This window comes from Amblyomma mixtum, chromosome 1 (genome assembly GCF_055824585.1).
Source record: "Amblyomma mixtum isolate Tamu chromosome 1, ASM5582458v1, whole genome shotgun sequence".
In the NCBI taxonomy this organism is placed as follows: domain Eukaryota; kingdom Metazoa; phylum Arthropoda; class Arachnida; order Ixodida; family Ixodidae; genus Amblyomma; species Amblyomma mixtum.
Window position 1 is genome coordinate 164,047,780 of NC_143012.1, and position 5,235 is coordinate 164,053,014.

The window sequence follows — 5,235 nt, forward strand, 5'->3', positions numbered from 1 at the left end:
ATTGTAATGTGCTGCTTTTGAATCTGTATAGAATTTGGCTACAGTGTTTCAATAACTAATTGGCCACCGCATTGCTATAGAAATGTGGCTAATGTCCTTTAAAAGAAATTCTGTAATGACTTGCTTTAGAAACTCCTTGAGAAATTGTTTAGAAATTCTTTTGAGTGTACTCCTTTCATTGTAATGTGCTTCTTTTGAATTTGTATAGAATTTGGGTACAATGTTTCAATAACTAATTGGCCACCGCATTGTTATAGGAACACGGCTAACATCCTTTAAAAGAAATACTGTAACAACTTTCTTTTGAAACTAGTTATATGAATTTTACGTAAATCCATTGGAATGCATTTATTTCATTGCAATGTGATCCTTTTGACACTGTATAAGATCTGAGTAATGAGTTCCAATAACTAATTGGCCACCACATTCCTATAGAAGCCCAGCATGTACAATGTAACATTATGATGTAACCACTGATTGCTGTAAGCATGCAAGAAATCATACAGAGCAACAGCACACGACATACAATCAACTAACTTTATTTCACTTAGCAACTTTTACAGCAGCTTATGGAATTGAACGTTTGCAGCTCCTGGCGAGCCTTAGTAATTAGCAGCATTTATGATGAAACTGATAGGAGACATGGCACACGAACAGTACGAGCACATTTTATTTTGAGACAATCAAGTAATTTTAGATTCATTTTCTGCGCCACATGTGCAACGAAGATCCCACCTCAAAGAGAGTATGTTTTCACGAAAAAACAGTGGAGTAGGGACTCAAACAAATACTGCCTAGCCTTCTGCCTTCAACAGCTCTGAGTATATGCCTGCCTTAATTTTATTCACTTATGCCATACATAATGTACACAATGCTAGTCGGAGCCACAGCAAAAGGCTAGCTGCATGTTCATTCTGTGAGAATTAAAAGTTAGAAAGCACTGTATACCTTTATGTAGTATTCTGAAAGGATATCATTTACAGCTGTCCCAAGGATTGCATGCACAGCAGAGTGAACATGATGAAGGAGTCACAATTGTTTTGAAGAGGACACGTGAGATCTACTTTCCAGAATTAAACTGCCTCTTGTTAAAACAGTACACGCACCTAATTTTGGTGGCATGCTTTCTTCTCCACAGTAATGTGGAAGACACTACTACGCATGGATCACCGGGTGGTATTCAGCTGCAAACTATAAATAATTTATAATTGAATTTTTCTCTCATGCTGTTACGGTTTCAACATCCGAACAACGAATGTAACGTTAACGTGCCCTTATAGGTCACATGAGGCATGAAAAAACAGCAAATTGCTGCTTCTTCATTTGTTGTCATTCCGGCTGTTGAGGCTGCTTGGCTTTAGCATTGTAGCAAATTAAAAGGACAAAGCAGTGATTATATCAGTTTCTTCATGTCTCCTAGACCTGTAAGCACACTTTGATGTCACAGTGATCGTTCGGCTGTTGAAACCGAAACAGCATGAGAAAGAAATTGAACTGTAAATTATTTAGCGGGCATACTAGAATACCGCATAATAATCCATGCCTTACGAATCATTACAAAGCAGAAAACATGCACCCAAAAGTTAGGTGTCTGTACTCCTTTGAGCAGGACTAAATTCTTAATTAAAGCAAGACGCAAAGGACAAGAATTACAAAACAAAGTACATTATTCATTTCTACTCTACATGACTAAAAATCGTCCCATGAGGATGCAAATTTCAAGGAGTACTTTATGTCTGATACTGAGTACCAGATAGCCATCCTGCATATTACCATTTGCTACAAGGACGCGCCTTTGTTGGCAATTTAATTCAGACTGGTTTGCACTACTCGCTATTAACCACAAAAAAGCTGTACATCAAATCTCTGACTGTGCCAACAAATGAACTGGTTTCTTTCATTACATATATGTAACTTGTGTTTTCCTACATTGCTTCACATGTACAAATTGATCCAACCATCGGGAATACAGGGCGGCCAGAATAGGATGCTTGACAGTTGGCTGCTCAATAATCCTTGTTAGGTGACAACATAAGCTGTGAATGTCATCTGTTACCGCCCCCTTTCTTCACTCAACTGCTGCTGTCCACAGGCAACTAATACTATACCTATGCATATGCTTTCCTGAGCTGAGTTTAAGTGTTGCCTGGATTCACAATGGTCAGCTTGCCCAACAATCTAAGAGACCATCATAAGCAGGCTGCAAAATTCACTGCTAAAGAAAGCTATGATATGCTGCAGTAATCAAGTGAACTGAACAAAAAGTAAAATGGGAAGAAAAGCTATATTCGGTTTAGAGGAGAAACAAAACAAATATTTCGAAAACCAATCTATTTCATTCCTTTGTATTAAATAGTAAGGAGGATAAATGTGCCGGGATATTAACAACCAACTCAAAGCACACATTTAAAATATGCAAATGCTTGATACAAGATCTGACTTCCGAACTATGCTGGTATAGACATATTTAGTTGAGAATTCATATCTTTTAATTGAGTGCATTATTCTGAAAATAAAAATTGGTCAAAAGGAGGCACTGTTGGTTCATATCGGCACTTCCATCTATTCTTTGGATGTGATCTTCATTGCGCATATCCCACAGTACAATAATTCAATTGCATAGATACCAGCATTTCCATTCATAAACTGTGCTGACCACTTGCAGTAAGCCAATGATGTGACATGGCCGGTAGATTATTAGGTGCATCATTCTTGTCTGCGCAGAGACGAGGAGGTGTCAGGTAGGCACCACCCATGCTTGCCAGTCTGAAGTACCCAGATGTCTGCGTATAGGCCAAAGAAAAAAAAATCAGTCAGTGAGACCTAGCACACAACTGCTTTCACACTAATGCAAACAAAAGCATCAATCAGATCAGAATCTACAAGCAGTAGTACTCTAGTGATCTAGCTTTGAAGAGTACTAACAGCACAATACAGAAAGTATATGATTTCAAAATAAATGGCATGTACACTTCGAAAAGAACTATAAACACCACCCAGCTGTGACTGATACTGCTGCCAGACTAGAACATTTCATAAGAATGAATAACTATTACATTAGCCTGTAACAGTATTCATCTAATACATATTTATTGCCACTATAATGCAGTGACAATCACAATCACTTTTTTTAGAGAACTAATTCACCTGTCTTCTGTGTTTTACAAGTGACTGTTTAATTGCAGCAAGTAAATTAGGTGCAGTGAAAACTGAGAACAGCTGTCACTCAACCTCAGTAGCTCACAGGCAGCACAAAGCGTCTACATCTGAGTCTCTGGGAATGGCTACTCAAACACAGTAATTGCACTCACTAAACATCTGACAAGATGGTGATGCCGACGACCCCCTCGTTAAGCAAAGGGATGGATTCTGATCCTGCTGCATTTAGAAAACTTTTCACTTCCCTGCTCCACTAATGCTGGATTGACACTGCTGAAATAGTTGTAGAAAGATATTAAGTGCGTTAACAATGTCACATAACTATTTTAAACTGCTAGCCAGTATAATTCATTGCATCCATATAAATGACTCCATTCAGTCACATAAATTAAAAACTCACGATATCTCTAGCACTCTGGTAGCGAGATCAACAAAGCTATATTCCAGTTGCTGCAGAAAAGCAGTGAGATTACAGCCAGGCAAATGAATCAGCACCAATACCACAGACATAACAAAACACAATATAAAATAATAAGCTTTTTACGGCATGACACTACAGTGCAAGTGGGAACATCTCGGCCAAATCCAAGTCTCAGTACTTCTCTCTTTGATAAACTCTGGAGAAACCGCATGCGTCACCATAAATTCCTCCGAAATAAAATTATTTCAAAGCATAGACGAAAACATCATGCGCAGTTTGCGATGGTACAGCCGTAAGTGTGCAATTCATTTTTGCACCAGTACGAAGTATGCTTGAAATGCCAAAAAAAAAACCAAAGCCAGTGCCCACAAACACTCTCTATGAGCGAATAACGCCGGAAAGAGATTACCAAAAGTTATTTTCGCGGCGAAACTCATCGGCAACATTCCTCTTGCATTTGACATGCGCAACTCTAGTCGGTTGTAGCTACATCGTCATTCCACTTCTAGGCACTGAACGGCCTGAGTACTGTGAGCATTTGTAACGTGGACTCGGCAGACCATGTTTTGTTCAGCTTGGAATTATACCCTGTACACACGCACACATACAAGCACGAATAAACGCCGGGAACTACTGCCACTGAGAAGCATACGTCGTTCCAACACAGTGCTTTCCGCTCGTTGGTCCCAATCATCGCAATAATGAGCACAACGATATCATGAGAGTAAAAACATGCAACTGTACTCCATGTCACAACTTCGTCGCTGCGGAGAGGAAGTTATAGGCGCGAAGCGACGGCTTCCGTGGCTGTGTGACAGGTTCGCGGTCACGTGCAAACAGCGCACTTGCGGAAGCCGTTGCATCGAACTCAAACTTCTACTGCACTCCGAAGAAGTTGTCAGACAACACCCAGCAGCATTTACAGCACTTCACGCACCCCAGTACAACATTTTGGCAGATAATTTCAAGAACTGTACTCACATTCGTAAGCAATCACACAAGGTCGTTCGTTCTTCCACGTTGATGCCGGCATTGTCACGGCGTGGTGCAGGGCGCAATACGACGTCCAATATCTTGAGAAGAACTTCAGGTGCTTCAGAAGGTCTTCCGAAGCGCGTAGGTCACGCACCAGTTTTGTAGCACATTCGAAAACCACAGCACGAAAACACCACACAAGGCGCAACAGCAATAAAAAAAAACTACGCCCGAAACGCCACCCGGCCGGCCGGCAACAAAAAGAACATGGCGCCGCTGCTGACGACTTTGGGATTGGACTGGATTGGCTTCGGTGTGACTTTTTTTTTATTTTTTGCCGCTGCTCGTGGACGGAGTTTCGGTTTCTGTTTCCTTGGGAGAGCCGGTAACTCTGTGGTGCGAAATTCATTCTGTGTGGCAGGACTAATAATTAGAAGTGCTGACATTTCTACCAACGTGGTTCCAGACGCATCTCCCTCCCTTGAGAAGGCAACGCCTGGTTCAGCGTCCTTGAGTCGAGGATCGACTATCAGACTGCGCGGTAGGCGTCCGCATGAAGCGCGCGCACATCTGCTCGGACTAGAAAAGCCAGCATTGCACCTAACATAGAGTTAATACGCACCTAACGACTAAATACTCAAGGTGGGGCCATGCCAGCATGGTAAAGGAATTTTCGTCAC

General features: G+C 41.2%; 1 long non-coding RNA gene across 1 annotated transcript; it reads right to left on the minus strand.

Annotated features, from left to right (window-relative positions):
- Nucleotides 1-523: 523 nt before the first annotated feature.
- Nucleotides 524-4,959, minus strand: LOC149369624 (uncharacterized). The gene is made up of 2 exons (XR_016285414.1): nt 4,562-4,959; nt 524-2,783 (listed from the first exon to the last, which is right to left on the minus strand). It is a non-coding gene; the product is annotated as an uncharacterized LOC149369624 (long non-coding RNA).
- Between the last annotated feature and the right edge of the window lie 276 nt (nt 4,960-5,235).